Consider the following 17992-nt stretch of genomic DNA (forward strand, 5'->3'; position numbering starts at 1 on the left):
ACTAAGTGCACAACGCAGTTTACTTTTTATTCATTTCTATTATCTGTTTCCAATTTTTTCATGTCTTGTATTTTCTTTAGCCACTATTTGGCCCTTCTAATATGCAACTTGTCACATAATTACCAGTGCACTATGTAACACTGCTACAAAAAGTTTGAGGGGGTAATTGAATTTTTTTGGAAATTTTTATAATTTAGGAAAGCATTTAAATTACTGCTTTGGCCCTGTTTTAAATGTTTTGGGGCATCTAAATACTTTATAAAATATTTGTTTCATTTTTATAAATGCTTTGGGATTATTTTCAATACTTTGAACATTTTAGATTTGACATTTGAAAACTTTATATGTTTGACATATTTGAAATTTGAATTTGGTTCGGTTTTTGAACTAACGTGAGATCATCAATAGTAATCGAAGTGACGTGGCACCATTAACAGGAGATTACTGTAGCTTAAATATCCGGGCGTCACACACACCAAAGGGGCACTTTGTCACAAATGAAAGCATAATCCTTTAAAGTTTGCCTCATCCATAGAAGCTGTGCACAACAACTACTGGCGGCCACATACCCCACTTCGGTGGACGAGAGAGACACACAACTTTGCTTCTTAGAAGACCAACTCATATGAGTAAACTTGAGACCTATGCGTTATTGCAAATGTGGTTAGTTATAATCTTTGCTGAAAACTTAATGCTGGCTTTACATATTTACAACAACAAGAGCAAACAGAGTTTGTAAAAGTTTTTCTTTATCACTTTCAGTTTGTCAACTGAATTCCTTGAGGACAAGCAAATGTTTAAGCTTGGGGGAGTTGATACGTCTCCAACGTATCTACTTTTCCAAACACTTTTGCCCTTGTTTTGGACTCTAACTTGCATGATTTGAATGGAACTAACCCGGACTGACGTTATTTTCAGCAGAATTACCATGGTGTTATTTATGTGCAGGAGCAAACGTTCTCGGAATGACCTGAAACTTCACAGAGACACTTTTTAGAAAATAAGAAAAATACCTGCCAAAGATGAAGGCCAGGGGGCCACCGTCTTGCCACGAGGGTGGGGGGCGCGCCTGCCCCCCTAGGGTGCACCCCCTACCTCGTGGGCCCCCTGTTGCCTCTCCGATTCCAACTCCACCTCCATATATTGAGTTTCAGGGAGAAAAAAATCAGAGAGAAGAAATCATCGCGTTTTACGATACGGAGCCGCCGCCAAGCCCTAAAACCTTTCAGGAGGGCCGATCTGGAGTCCGTTCGGGGTTCCGGAGAGGGGAATCCGTCGCAATCATCATCATCAACCATCCTCCATCACCAATTTCATGATGCTCACCGCCGTGCGTGAGTAATTCCATCGTAGGCTTGCTGGACGGTGATGGGTTGGATGGGATCTATCATGTAATCGAGTTAGTTTTGTTAGGGTTTGATCCCTAGTGTCCACTATGTTCTGAGATTGATGTTGCTATGACTTTGCTAATGCTTGTCACTATGGCCCGAGTGCCATGATTTCAGATCTGAACCTATTGTGTTTTCATCAATATATGAGTGTTCTTGATCCTATCTTGCAAGTCTATAGTCACCTATTATGTGTTATGATCCGTTAACCCCGAAGTGACAATAATCGGGATACTTACCGGTGATGACCGTAGTTTGAGGAGTTCATGTATTCACTATGTGTTAATGCTTTGTTCCGGTTCTCTATTAAAAGGAGGCCTTAATATCCCGTAGTTTCTGTAAGGACCCCGCTGCCACGGGAGGGTAGGACAAAAGATGTCATGCAAGTTCTTTTCCATAAGTACGTATGACTATGTTCGGAATACATGCCTACATTATATCAATGAACTAGAGCTAGTTCTGTGTCACCCTAGGTTATGACTGTTACATGATGAACTGCATCCGACATAATTCTCCATCACCGATCCATTGCCTACGAGCTTTCCATATATTGTTCTCCGCTTATTTACTTTTCCGTTGCTATTGCTATCATCACTACAAAATACCAAAAACATTACTTTTACTACTGTTACCTTTTGCTACCGTTATCACCACTATCATATTATTTTGCTACTAAACACTTTGCTGCAGATATTAAGTTTCCAGGTGTGGTTGAATTGACAACTCAGCTGCTAATACTTGAGAATATTCTTTGGCTCCCCTTGTGTCGAATCAATAAATTTGGGTTGAATACTCTACCCTCGAAAACTGTTGCGATCCCCTATACTTGTGGGTTATCACTGGCTTTCCCGGTGGATAAACGGTTGCGAGCCCCCAAAGAGTTCTCGAGAACTATGCGGGACCCACTAGATGTCATGTCTACTAGACCCATATCGTAGGCCTGACGGTATAGCTTCTGCCTGTTCGCACGCCATGTCGGCGCGTGGATGTAACTTCACTTAATTCCGTCAAACGTCGCGCCTCCCATGACCTTCGCCTCCCTCACGCGGTCGCGCCCTTTGAGACTTCGACCGGCTATAAATGAGCATTTTTTGCCTTTTTTAGACAAGCAAATTTTTTTGCCTACTCCGCATGCATGATACTCCCTCTGGTCCTTTTTACTCCCGTCAACCATTTGCAAAGTGTTTGACCAAATTTATACTTTTTTTGAACACCACCTTATATTAATTAACTAGCCACACTAGTACACTCATTCGATACAATATTCACCACACAGGGCGGTACGTTATTTACAAGAATACCATCTAATCTATTGTCAAAGCTGTACTTAGCGATTAAGTGTGCCACCTTATTGGCCGAACGGCTAATCTTTGACAATTGAAGATTGTTGATCAACTTCGATATGCTCAACACTTTCATCTTCAGGTCACGCATAGCAGACCTGTCATAGTCCCCCGATGCAAGAGACGCTACCACAAAAGCGCAATCAGTCTCTAAAATTACAGGATTATGAAGAGAAATACCTATGTAGAGACCGTCAATGCAAGCCCTAAACTCCGCTTCCTCCACGCTTTGACAGGCATCAATGAAATCCCATGACCAAATTTATACTAAAAATATCAATATCTACAATACTGATTATAATGAGTATAAGAACTATGTTTTATAATGAGTGTAAAAATATTGATTTGACATTGTGAATGTTGACACATTTTTCTATAAGTCTGGTGAAAGTAGAGGTACATTGACTTCAGACAAAACTTAAATGCACAATGGAGACTAGTTCCTCCGTCCAGGTGCATGCCATGTCCTATCTTGTCATCACAACAAGGTTAGCTATTAGAGTACCACTACCTCCCTTCTAGTTTAAAGGGCTCAATTCAAAAATTTTACCTACTCTTAGCAAGATAGTAGAGGCGGTGGAATAGTTTTTGAAGTCTACAAAAGTACTCAACTAGTGTTGTCGTTCTTCACAAAAAAATGTGTTTACCAATGCATGCATGAACACTAGTTACTCTAACCCCCCTCTCTTATTTAATTCTTTGCCACATCAGCATGTTTGCTATTCCCGTGTGCATGATACCAGCTAAGATACCACCATTATGGCCAGCCTTAATCATCGCATGCAATAATTTAGTGCACCTTGAAATATGAACGTGTGTGGGGCGTGTATGTTTTTAATGACTTGAGACTATACCTAGCCCGACATGCAAGATGACTTATTATGCACCGTTCCCAATACCTGCAGGAAGCCCGTTCATCTCCAAATCTTTTCCTCTCCATGTGTGGAAACAATATGCCTGCCAAACTCTCCTTCTCCCTTCGGCGGTCCCACCGCTCCACCCCATGTGAAAAAATTTGCATGCATGACTGCTACCTCTTGAGCACTGCGTTGGATTTCCCCGAAGAGGAGAGGATGATGCAGCAAAGTAGCGTAAGTATTTCCCTCAGTTTTTGAGAACCAAGGTATCAATCCAGTAGGAGGCTACACGTGAGTCCCTCGTACCTACACAAAAACAATAGCTCAACGCAACCAACGCGCTTAGGGGTTGTCAATCCCTTCACGATCACTTACGAAAGTGAGATCTGATAGAGATGATAAATAATATTTTTGATATTTTTGGTATAGAGATGCAAAGTAAAAAGTAAAAGCAAAGCAATAATAAAGTGATGGAGATTGATATGATGAAAAAGAGACCTGGGGGCCATAGGTTTCACTAGTGGCTTCTCTCAAGAGCATAAGTATTCTACGGTGGGTGAACAAATTACTGTTGAGCAATTGACAAAATTGAGCATAGTTATGAGAATATCTAGGTATGATCATGTATATAGGCATCACGTCCGAGACAAGTAGACTGAAACAATTCTGCATCTACTACTATTACTCCACTCATCGACCGCTATCCAGCATGCATCTAGAGTATTAAGTTAAAAACAGAGTAACGCCTTAAGCAAGATGACATGATGTAGAGGGATAGTTTCATGAAATATGATAAAAAAACCCATCTTGTTATCCTCGATGGCAACGATACAATACGTGCCTTGCCGCCCCTTCTGTCACTGGGAAAGGACACCGCAAGATCTAACCCAAAGCTAAGCACTTCTCCCATGGCAAGAACAACCAATCTAATAGGCCAACCCAAACTGATAATTCGAAGAGACTTGCAAAGATAACCAATCATACATAAAAAGAATTCAAAGAAGATTCAAATATTATTCATAGATAGACTGGATCATAAACCCACAATTCATTGGTCTCAACAAACACACCGCAAAAAGAAGATTACATCGAATAGATATCCACAAGAGAGGGGGAGAACATTGTATTGAGATCCAAAAAGAGAGAAGAAGCCATCTAGCTACTAACTATGTACCCGCAGGTCTGAAGTAAACTACTCACACTTCATCGGAGGGGCTTGGATGATGATGTAGAAGCCCTCCGTGATCGATGCCCCCTCCGACGAAGCTCTATAACAGGCCCCAAGATGGGATCTCGTGGATACAGAAAGTTGCGGCGGTGGATTTAGGTTTTTGGCTCCTGTTCTAGTCGTTTGGGGATACGTGGATATATATGGGAGGAAGAAGTACGTCGGTGGAGCTTCAAGGGGCCCACGAGGCAGGAGGGGCGCGCCCTCCACCCTCGTGGCCGCCTCGTGGCTTTCTTGACGGAGGGTCCAAGTCTCCTGGATCTTATCTGATGAGAAAATCACGTTCCCGAAGGTTTCATTCCGTTTGGACTCCGTTTGATATTCTGTTTCTCCGAAACACTAAAATAGGCAAAAAAATAGCAATTCTGGGTTGGGCCTCCGGTTAATAGGTTAGTCCCAAAAATAATATAAACATGGAAAATAAAGCCCAATATAGTCCAAAACAGTAGATAATATAGCATGGAGCAATCAAAAATTATAGATACGTTGGAGACGTATCAATGACTCTCCTCCCCCCACGCTCGTCCAATCTGTTGTGACCAGCAATATTTCCACCTCTTCGCTCCCCCGTAATTTACTCCAACAAATATGCCCACGTAGCTGTTACTTAACTGCAGGTGCATTGGGTCACTGACATATGGGCCCAACAGCGGTTTGGCCCACATGTGAGTGATGCAACTGGACCTACAGTTAAGTCAGTGCAGCTCAGTCCATATATTACGTAGGTGTGCCATTGCTCGCTATAAATATTGCGCCTCCCACGACATCGCTATCTCCTCCCCGTCACATTCACGTTCATCGTTATCTCCTCCCCCTCCCTCTCATGTCGATCCTCCAGCGACTCCGGCATGGTGAACAGGTAGCATGTCTCGTACTTGATGTTCACCGCCAAGGGCCAGCAGTGACTGCTGCATGCATCCGTGAGGTGATGCACCATGTCCATCGGTGAGCCACAAAACGACATCGGGCACTCATAGCAGTGGACGAAGGGCTCCTTGGAGGCATCGACCAGGCCGTCCATGAAACGGGAGTGGCTGTAGGGGACGTTGCACCAGTTGAATATATGAGCAAGTTACTACAAGATTTAATCCGAATAAGCACAAAATAAATCATGAATTCTACCACGATTTCGAACAGGAAGGACAGAAACACATACGATGCAACGGGAGCAGCACCATTGGCGTTGAGGTTGTCGCCCATGTCCAAACACCACGTAGACACGGTCTTTGAGCACGGTTCGTAGTCGTTCCACACTCGGGCATTGAAGTTTGTAACTATTTTAGATTAGAATATACTACTCCTCCGGTGCTAGTAGTAGAGCAGAGTCCTACTCTACTACTCTACGCAAGCAAGTTAGGGCATAGCACTGTAGGGAGTACCAGTACTGTGATCACTCAAGCAAGTTGTCTGGCATCGACATGACCCTATGCTGCTGGTATGTGTCTCGTAAGTCAAGCGGCGTGTTGTAGTCATCATCACCTGTCCACTTCCCGCAGCACATATTCGCTTCTCCATCTTTGTCCGCACATAATCTCGTCCAATCTTCCATCCCCGCTAAGGCGCATCCCCCCCTCGTCCGAAAGCCAAGCACTAACAATGGCAGAACCGAGCAGCGTCCGCCGAAAGAGTGGCTGGAATTCACTCCCCACAGAGGTAATCAAGCTCATTGTTTCGCGTGTGGACATCTCAGTACCATGCCGCTCGCCGTGTGCTCGTTGGGGCTGTATCGTTTACTCAAAGCCCTCAGGCCGAAGCTTTTTAAGCCAGCTCCTTGCTTGCTGATGCCGCCTGATCTTCAGAAACGGCGTGTCACGCAGCATAACAATCGTAGGGTGGCGAGCATCAACCCCCTTGACTGCGATCCGATCCCCGTCAGCCTCAACTATATTAACGGTATGTACTAGGTCGGCATGAACATGTCTTGGATGGTGCTCGTCGACGGTCGCGGCAGCTGGATGCTCGTGGAGGTCTACACCCAGCGATTGATCCCCCTTCCTTCGATTAACACTGCACTGCTTTGGCACCACGGCCCAGAATACTCGGAATCTTACAGTAGCCAACATGATACCAAGTTTGATTTGCTCAAGGTTGTAATCTGCCAAGTGCCCACAAGATCTGCGAATTATAAAGACTTCAGGCTAATTGCGTTCTTCAACCGCGGTCTTGCCTATCTGACAGGTCACTGCGGTAAGTGGATAAATCTGCACGTCCATCACAGGATCATACATCCTCCATTGTTCTCTAATGCCATTGAACACAAGGGCTTCATTTACGACGTCGACTCATTCTATGGCTGGACGTATTGCTGGCCTACTCCAGTCATCGCTACAAACGGCTGTTACAACAGTATGTTACTTTCCTATGATATCATGATGGCTTGCTTATATTACTGTCAACATTTGCTAAAAAATATTCATGCTCATAACATGTTGTTCTTAAGATTGACTAAATCAAGAGCCCTTTTTTATTTGACTCCAACTTGATATGATGTTGTAGGCCGCCTGGTGTCCCTACCCTTCCTAATCGCAGAACCTTTCAAAGAAAAGCGGCATGGCAGTTGCAGGTGGTTCCTGGCTCGATCAGACGATGGCGAAAGATTGATGATCGTTCGCACGTACCGGACGTGTTGTTTCGCGGAATACAATCACAGTCACTGCAAGGTCTTTGAGCAGGATCCCAGCTTCTCTAGGCCTTCAGGAATTTTTGACTGGAGGCTGGTAAGTAGCCTTGGTACATGCTCTCTGTTTGTCAGACTGAATTACCCGATTAACCAGGAGATAATTGATGGCAAGGATTATGATGGCAGCGTGGTTTCATTCATCAGGAAAAACTGTGTGTACACAGCGTACCATGCGTCTCTGCATGCACCATACCCTGATATGTGCCGCCATGCTTTGCAGTCCAAAGTAGGAGAGAGGGTCGCAAGTATCAGACTTCGACCTGCTGGCTGGAGTTTCCCCCGTCAGACACCCATTTGGTTCAAGCCGTCAGCCAATCTCCACAGCTTAATAAATAGTAACGTCTAACTGAGCCAGTTAGTTAGATGCATACACTTGGTGTAGTAGGATCTTTATTTAGTTTGATGCATACACTTGTTCTTTTTCGGTAGCCCTTTTGTAATGATGGTTGATGTTTGGTTTGGAAGAGAGAGCTGCGTCTTCACTCTTCTGGTCTGCTTACTGCTTTTGTTGCACCCCCAGCCCTGGTTGCTGCTGCTGCTGTTTCCAATGTACAATTAGTAGTATATTTTGTCTGTTGGTTGAATAAATGTGTTGTTAGAATGACAAACACAATGTTTTGGAAGTCGTTGCACGGTTCGATCCTTTAGTGCCCCCTACCGTACGTAGCGCATACTATTTTTCGTACGGAACACATTTTTCACATGTTGATAACATGCAACCCACTGATGAAGGCCCAATAGAGAAGCCCATAATTAACTGGAAGGGAGGCTCTCACATGAATCCAAGTCAGGTACATGCTCATGGTCCCCTAAACATAAATAAGTAAATAAATAAATAAAGCTAAATGCTCATGCACCAGTTCTTTGGGAAAATAGGTAGCCCAGTATTTCTTTTCGAAGAATACCCAAGCTAGGCCTATTTGTTTTCTCCGAATTACTGGGCTGCAAATCTTTCAAGACGAGGAGGGATGCATTCCGGCCTGGCTTAAGAGTATGGTCAATGTCTATTAAAAGTAATATCAAAAGGGGTTGAAAATTCCAAAAAAATTATAGCAAATGGGATATAAGTTTCTATTTTTGTTTTTGTTCTTCACTGATATCTTATACGTATTTCATTGGATTTAACATGACATCATACTAATTTATTTTTAAATTTGTTTTAGTATGGATATTAATTTTTGGATTAAGAATATTTTGTCCCCCAGCAAAAATTTACGAATTTTCAAAATTTCTCACATATTTAGTTAATTTTTTGACCCTGGTACTGACCAGAAAATGGCTGGCAATTCTAAAAATGGAAAACGGGCTGCAATAAATTCCATATGAATTAGAAAATGAGTAGAAATTATAAAAATAATAGCAAATGTGCTGTACACGCCACAGATTTCGAGGCTAACTTGTTTACGCAAGGCTTTGTCAGTGAACACACGATTCTAGCAGCAGTGACTGTTGGATGTTCATCCAACCGCCGACGTGCTTCTTCAATCTCTGATCTTCCTGCTCCAGCCGCCTAAACTAGCACCGGCGGGACTGCCTGCTCCCTCCTCTTATGGCCCGCTATGATGCCGCGCAGGCTTCCCCGGCCCACCCTACTCCCTCCGCTGGCCTGGCCGCACCCAATCAACTGCCTCCTTATTACGCGAAAAAATGATTCCTCCTACTGACATCTGGGGCGCACCAGTTGGGAGGCTGACCTGTGGGCCTGCTAAGTTGACGCGTACGCAGGGCTTGTCAACTTAGTCAACAAACGATGCTAGCAGCAGTAACCGTTGGATTTGAATCGAACGGTCCTGCTGCTTCTTCAATCGCTGCTCTTCTTGCACCAGCCGCCCAAACCAGCGCTGGGGAGACCGCCTGCTCCTGCCTCCAGTGGCCGGCTGTGCTACCGTTGAGGCCTCATCGTCCCGTACTACTACCACCGCTAGCCAGGCCCTGCGGCGATGGCAGCCTCACACCGCAGCCGAACCAGTGAACCATCGTACTCCTCTCCGCGTGGGCATCCACTGCCGCGTCTTCCCTGGCTCCGCGTCGTCCCCTTCCTAGGCCTCACCGTCGTCCACCGCCTTGGTGCTCTTGGCGCGGCGTGGTCAACATGGTCAACGACATTCCATCGGAAGAATACTATTCGTGGAGAGGCTGACAGTTGGGTCCACGGCCACAGCCCAGTTTTTTTGTGATTTGCCAAGTAAGTCGCTTTGTCAGGCCTGTTGGGCTGCAAATCTTTCAAGATGAGGAGAGCTTTCATTCGGCTGGCCGAGAAAATGGCCCATCAGTAATGAGAAATGGGTTGTACATTTTTAAAACACATCAAACCGGCAATTAGTTTCAAATATCTTTTTTTTCATTTCGAGATTTTAAATTACATTAATTTTTATGCGTGGAGAATTTGTTGGATTTTATATTGATATACATTTATTTTTAAAATCAGTTTGAATGTGAGTCAAAATTTCAGGATTAAAAACAGTTCGGACCGCACCGAAATATGCAAAATTTCGTATAATTTTTTAACCATGGCCACAATATGGGCTGTAATGCTAACGAAAAGAATATGAGCTTAAAAAAACCTTAATAATTAGCAAATGGGCTGTAAATTATTAGAAATAATGGCAGATGGGCTATATGCTGTTTTCCACAGATTTGAGGCTTTCCTAAAAAAAGGTTGACGCACAAGCAGTGACTGTTGGATGGCCATCCAACGGCCGTCGTGCTTCTTCAATCTCTGCTATTCCTGCTCCAGCCGCTCAAACAAGCGCCGGCGGGACTGCCTGCTCCCTCCTCCCCGCTGCCGGCTGTGCTGCCACGCAGACCTCACCGCCCCACTATACTCCCATCACTGGCCTAGCCATCCCTCTACTCACCCACACCTGTTGTTATTCTCCGGTGACGGCAGACGAACCAGTAAACCCTCGTACAGTCGTACTCCCCTCCGCGTGGGAAACAACTACCGAGTCTTCCCTGCCCCTGTGTCGTTCCCTTCCTAGGCCTTGCCGTCGTCCACTACCCTGGTGCTCTTGGCGCGGCCTGGTCAACGTGGTCAACGATCGACATGCATCTGAAGTGAACTGTACGTGGAGAGGCCGATAGCTGGGTCCACGGCCGCATGCAAGGAAATGCCTCCTTATTACGCGCAAAATAATGATTCCTCCACCTGACATCAGGGACCCACCGAAAGGGCCTCTGTATTTCGTGAAAAAACGTTACCGCCGCTGACAGCTTGGACCCACCAGCTATATCTTCGCACGCAAGGAAGTGCCTCCTTATTGCGCACAAAAAAATGAATACTCCCCTTGTTAGCTGGGACCCAGTATAGTGGCAGGCTGACTTGTGGGCCTACTAAGTTGACGGGGACGGAGGGCTTTGCCAACTTAGTCAATATGCACGATTTTAGCTCCAGTGTCCGTACGATGTCCATCCAACGGCTGTAGTGCTTCTTCAACCTCTGGTCTTCTTGCTTCAGCCGCCCAAACCAGCGCCGGTCGTGCCTCGTGCTCCTGCCTCCCGTGGCCGGCTGCGATGCGGTGGAGGCCTCACCGCCCCCTACTACTCCCACCGCTCGACAGGCCATCCCTCTACTCACCCACACTCCCTGTTATTCTGCGGCAACGGCAGCCTTACACCGCAGTGAACCACTGAACCCTCGTACTCCTCTACGCGTGGGCATCCACTACCGCGTCTTCCCCGGCTCCGCGTCGTCCCCTTCCTAGGCCTCGCCGTCGTCCACCGCCCTGGTGCTCTCGACGCGGCGTGGTCAACATGGTCAAGGAACGGCTTCCATCGGACGTGGACTGTACGTGGAGAGGCTGACAGCTGGGTCCACGGTCGCAGCAAGGAAGTGCCTCCTTATTACGTGCAAAATAATTATTCATCCACCTGACAGCAGGGACCCACCGGACGGTCCACCGTATTTCGCGAAAAAAACATTTCCCCCTGACTGCTGGGACCCACCAGCTACACCTTCGCACGCAAGGAAGTGCGTTCGGGCAAAAAAAAACAAAACGATTCGCCCCCCTGACTGCAGGGACCCACCAGCTACATCTTCGCACGCAAGGAAGTGCCTGACAATCAGGACCCACCTGGTCGAAGCGTACGTAGCGTTGTCATTCTGGTCGTGAATGTGTACGTACATACTGGTCGATGTAGAGGCGCGCACGTGTCGTAATAGAGGCGCGCACGTAGCATGTACATGTACGTACAGCGGCCAAGGTGCAAGAAAGAAAATGCGGCCACGTATGTGTACATATGGGCGGGGTCTCGAACGCCTACTCGCGCATATGTACGGCCAGGGCTCGTGTACATGGCTGGGTCGGAACGGAAAAACAGCGTCGTCGTCGTGTTTATGGGGAGGCAACGGAATGCGTCGTGTTCATGGGGAGGCAATGGAATGTGTCGGGTTCATGGGGAGGCAACGGAATGCGTCCTGTTCATCGGGAGGCAACGGAACGCGTGGGAGCCAAACGGCTGGGTCGGAACGGAATGCATGGTCGTGTTCATCGGGAGGGCTTGGACGGAACAGACGATGGAAACGAGGCCTGGCGTACCGCAGAATGGAGGAAACGGACCTCCTACGGTCGAAACGGGGGTCCTGTTGATCGGGTGGGTGTGGTGTACCGCAAAACGGAGGAAACGGACCTCCTACGGTCGAAACAGGGGTCCTGTTGATCGGGAGGGGTGTGGCGTACCGCAAAACGGACGAAACTGACCTCCTACGGTAGAACTGGGGGTCCTGTTCATCGGGAGGAGTGTGGCGTACCGCAAAACGGGACTCCACGGGATACTGTTCATCTCCACCGTCGACCTCCTCCAGCCTGCATGGGCTACCGTCAACCTCCTCCAGCCTCCACGGGCTCCTATTCATCCAGCCTCCACCGCGCGCTACTCCACCGGCTACTGTTCAACCACCCCTCCACGGGCACCCCTCCACCGTCTACTATTCATCCAACCCTCCACACCACGGGGGCCTGTTCAACCATCCCTCCACAGGAACCCCTCCACCATCTACTATTCATCCAGCCCTCCACCACACCACGGGGTCCTGTCCATCCAGAGGGAACGCCACCGCTCACTGTTCATCCACCCCCAACACTCACTGTTCATCCAATCGATCGGTTTCAGTTAGCAGCAGTAGCGAAGGAATCGCTCGATTGGGTTCAGTTAACAGCCATCGATTGATCGCTCGGGTTCAGTAACATGTAGCCTGCAGTGCAATCGCTCGGGTTTCGTTAGAGCCCAACGCCTCTTTCGGGTTCAGTTAGAGCCAACGCCTCGCACACACGCGCGTACATGTATGAGAGAAACGTGCATCGCTCGGCCCCCGACCTCCCACCGTAACCGGGAACTCCCCGAAATTTTCCTCGCCCTCGCTTCTACCATGATTTTTTCCGTCATGGACGGCCCAAAGAATGTCATGCAGCTGCGTCTCCGGCCCGCCCAGGACGAAAAGCCCATTTTCTGTCATGACTTTTTTTGATAGAAGTAGGAGCCCACCACATCTACGATGATACCGGGTTTTGTCACAATTATCGTCATAGAAGTGTCATATGTATGACAGAAAAAAAATTCGTTCGGCCCAAAATGTCACGGATGTGTCTTTTTTTTGTAGTGTGCGTCGCCCCCGGGCGACATGGGGGAACCCTAGCGCCGCCGCCCTCTCCGCGGCGTTGCGCGCGCATGCGCTGCCTGCGTTGCCTCGGGCGCGGGCGAGATGCAGGGCCGCGGGAGTGGCTTCAACGCGGGGAGAGGCCGGATCCTGGCCGGGCTTGGCCGGATCTAACTTCTCCGCCCCCGCTGGCCGCCCTCGATGGGGCTCGGTGGCTTCATTCCGGCGGCCAGCGAGGGCTGGATCCCGGGGCGGCGGCCCCGGACGATGGAGGATGTGTCGGCGGCTGTGGACTTGCGACGGGCGACGCGGCGGTCGCGGTGGTGGACGATCCATGCACAAGACGCTTGATGGAGGCCATTGGAACTGATCTGGGTGAAGACCTCTCGCCGCTGCAGCCGAGGCCGGCGATGGCGGCACTATTCGGTGTCGTTCCCTTGTTGAAGGCATCGCTGTTGAGAAGTTTCAGGCCACTATCTGCTACCTCCGGGGGAAACCCTAGATCAGTAGATCGGATGACAGTGGCTTTATTGTGTCGGTTCCCTCTTGTGGCGTCATTCTTGGAGGTGTACACGGGCTCAAGGGACCAGTGGACGGAATAATTGGTGGAGCGGTGTTCCATCCTGCACATTAATGATGGCGTTTCTCGGCGGCGTGGCGCATTGGAGACTCGGCGCCCGATGTGTGGCGAGGAACTCGCGCAGGAGGGTGACGTTATCAGGCGTCGTGATGGCGTCGATGCCAGAGAGGCCGGGTAAGGTGGTGCAGCAGTACAACACTGAAGATGGATTGGTGGCAGGTGGATGCGACGGCCTCATACCCGGCAGGCATCCTAGTTGAGGAGTGCGCCGGACTGGTAGGTGCCCCATACCCGGCAGGCGTCCTGATTGGGACCTCAGGTCTTAGATGTTTAGGTTTGGCTGCCATGTCTGTTTGGTATTAGGCCCAGACTATCAGCGCCCCTTCATCATTTGGATAGGAGTAGCGACAGTTGTTGCTTAGACGGTGGCTTTAGTCTTACTGTTGTATGACTTTGTAAGGTCTTGTGAGAATAATTAATAAAGTTGCCGTATGCATAGCCCAGATGCAGAGGCCGGGGGTCCTCCTTCTTTTCTAAAAAAATCTCCACCGATATTATGGATCTCATCTCACCATGCAAAGTGCTATGTACTCCAGCTCTTGCAACTAGGAACCTGTTTCGAAAAGGCATACTGCAACAGCCACACATTCTCCCAGTGAACCTCTCATCCCCTACCTCTATCTCTCCATCCATGCTTATTTCCATGGATCTCATCCCCACCTCTTCTCAAACAAGCATGTTGCTGCAAACCCACCACATCAGCGGCGGCCACTGGCATCCTTCCTTGGTCGTAAAAACGCGGGTGCTGCAGAGACCACGGGGTGCTATCTCTGTTGCAGTCGTCAGCGTTCTTGCAAGTTTTCACAACAACAATCTTGTGGCAGGAATACATAGAAGAGGCTGGAGATGTTGGGTCCTATTACAATGGAGCTTTTGCAACAAGGGACTTGTTGCAGAAAAATAGAGAATTTTTTTGCATCAAGGGGTTTGTTGCAGAAAAATTGAGAAGATTTTTTTGCAACATAGGTCTTGTTGCAGGAAATTAGAGAAGAGAATATTTTGCAACAAATGTCTTGTTGCAGAAAATTAGAGAACAAGAGATTTTTGTAATATGACTCTTGTTGCAGAAAGTTAAAGAAGAAGTTTTACAACAAGGGAAGTGCTACGCGTCGGCCGGTGGATCTTTTTAAAATATCCACCACCTCGCAGCCGTTCGATATAAGTTGCTCAACATAATATCCCACTTCGCAACAAGAGTGTTGTTTCAGAAACAACGCCGACTATTCCAATAAAGAGCTTTGTTTCAGAAACATCAGTGACTATTGCAAAAAAGAGCTTTGTTTCAGAAACTTTGACGATTTTGTTAAAAGTATCTCTGCATATGGTTTCTCTTTGCAACAAGAGCATTGTTTCAGAAACACACCTTACTATGACAACAAGAGCTTTGTTCAGAAAACTGTTGGGGAACGTAGTAATTTCAAAAAAATTCCTACGCACACGCAAGATCATGTGATGCATAGCAACGAGAGGGGGGAAGTGTGATCTACATACCTAGTAGATCGACAACAGAAGCGTTTGGTTGATGTAGTCGTACGTCTTCATGGCCCGACCGATCAAGCACCGAAACTACGGCACCTCCAAGTTTTAGCACACGTTCAGCTCGACGACGATCCCCGGACTCCGATCCAGCAAAGTGTCAGGGAAGAGTTCCGTCAGCACGACGGCGTGGTGACGATCTTGATGTACTACTGCAGCAGGGCTTCGCCTAAACTCCACTACAATATTATCGAGGACTATGGTGGCTGGGGGCGCCGCACACAACTAAGGAAAAGATCACGTGGATCAACTTGTGTGTTTCTGGGGTGCCCCTGCCTCCGTATATAAAGGACTAGAGGGGGAGGCTGGCCGGCCAAGGAGGGCGCGCCAGGAGAGTCCTACTCCCTCTGGGAGTAGGATTCCCCCCCCCCCCCAATCCTAGTTGGAATAGGATTCGCGGAGGGGGGAAAAGAGAGAGAGGGGCCGGCCCCCTCTCCTTGTCCTATTCGGACCAAGGGAGGGGAGGGGCGCGCGGCCCATGAGGGGCTGCCTCTTCTCTTTTCCACTAAGGCCCATCATGGCCCATATAGCTTCCGGGGGGTTCCGGTAACCTCCCAGTACTCCGCTAAAATCCCGATTTCACCCGGAACACTTCCGATATCGAAACATAGGCTTCCAATATATCAATCTTTATGTCTCGACCATTTCGAGACTCCTCGTCATGTCCGTGATCACATCCGGGACTCCGAACAACCTTCGGTATATCAAAATGCATAAACTCATAATATAACTGGCATCGTAACCTTAAGCGTGCGGACCCTACGGGTTCGAGAACAATGTAGACATGACCGAGACACGTCTCCGATCAATAACCAATAGCGGGACCTGGATGCCCATATTGGCTCCTACATATTCTACGAAGGTCTTTATCGGTCAGACCGCATAACAACATACGTCGTTCCCTTTGTCATCGGTATGTTACTTGCCCGAGATTCGATCGTCGGTATTCCAATACCTAGTTCAATCTCGTTGCCGGCAAGTCTCTTTACTCGTTCTGTAATACATCATCCTGCAACTAACTCATTAGTTGCAATGCTTGCAAGGCTTAAGTGATGTGCATTACCGAGAGGGCCCAGAGATACCTCTCCGACAATCGGAGTGACAAAACCTAATCTCGAAATATGCCAACCCAACATGTACCTTTGGAGACACCTGTAGTACTCCTTTATAATCACCCAGTTACGTTGTGACGTTTGGTAGCACCCAAAGTGTTCCTCCGGTAAACGCGAGTTGCATAATCTCATAGTTATAGGAACATGTATAAGTCATGAAGAAAGCAATAGCAACATACTAAATGATCGGATGCTAAGCTAATGGAATGGGTCATGTCAATCAGATCATTCACTTAATGATGTGATCCCGTTAATCAAATAACAACTCATTGTTCATGGTTAGGAAACATAACCATCTTTGATTAACGAGCTAGTCAAGTAGAGGCATACTAGTGACACTTTGTTTGTCTATGTATTCACACATGTATTATGTTTCCGGTTAATACAATTTTAGCATGAATAATAAACATTTATCATGATATAAGGAAATAAATAATAACTTTATTATTGCCTCTAGGGCATATTTCCTTCAAAAACATGCTCCGTTAAAAGAGCACCGCGAGCCTCTGCCATCGCAGGTCCTTGCTATGATGCTCGCCGTCAACCCCGCAGGACCTCGCCGAGACGAGCCCCCGCCGCTCCTGGACGTCCCCACCTCCTGCCCGCGTGTTGTCCTTGTCGAATCCGGCTGGAATCCTAGCCGCACGAGTCGCTGTCCCTCACGGCTCCCGTACATCCTCGCCTCCTGCTCGCGCCCCATCCTCGCCGGATTTGGTGAGATTCCTCGCCTCCATTGCCCTCCAGCTACAAGATTCACTGAGCGTCGCTGCAAAAAAGGGCCAGGAAGTTGCAAGTTCTCCCTTTCGAAACAACTGCTCAGTTGCAGAAACGGTGTGTACACAGAGGTGAGGGTGGGGTTGCTCTCGTCCGTCTGATCAGTTGACGATCTGACGGACACGGAGCCGACGGACGGACTTCGCGATCGGCCGATTGAAGGTAAGCTTTTCCCTTACAACAAAGGCATTGTTGTAGAAAATTAGAGAGGAAGAAAGGACGGCTCGCCTCGTAATTGGACGGCTTGCAAGGCAGCGGACCCTGGCCGACGCGTAGCATGGCCCAAACTTAATGGAGTAAAAACAAATTGGTCAAAACCTTTCTAATTTTAGTTTACACAGTATTTTTTTGCGGGTAAGTATATTTCAACTACAAATGAATATATTTTTCCTTTCTCCACACTATTATGAAGTTTTTTGAAAAATTCTGAACATGTTCTGAACATCAAATCTAAGTGCACAAGCTTGAACATATTGAGGTAAAATTCTTTAGAGAACAGAGTTTGTGCTAGACGACGGTTCTTCAAAGAACAAAGTAGCGTGGGGGCAGCCAGCGGTTGTTGAGTTGCCATTCGAGGTCGCCGCAGCTGGACGCGGTTGTGCTTTGACGCGACTACCCTGCAGGTCAGGCCACTGTTTCTGCTTCACGTAGAGCTCGGAGGTGTTGGTAGCGATGCGTGGCTGCACAACTCTGCTTCACCTTCGCGGCCGGTGTCGCCAGCGAGCTGCGAGCGTTCACCTCCTACGCAGCCCAGTCCCTTGCCGCACTGTCCACGTCGTTGGCAAGGCTGCCCCATGAGCGGCGTGCCTCAACTCGGCTCCTCGGGATTGTCCTCCCT

The sequence above is a fragment of the Triticum aestivum genome, chromosome 7A, assembly GCF_018294505.1.
Source record: "Triticum aestivum cultivar Chinese Spring chromosome 7A, IWGSC CS RefSeq v2.1, whole genome shotgun sequence".
In the NCBI taxonomy this organism is placed as follows: Eukaryota; Viridiplantae; Streptophyta; class Magnoliopsida; order Poales; family Poaceae; genus Triticum; species Triticum aestivum.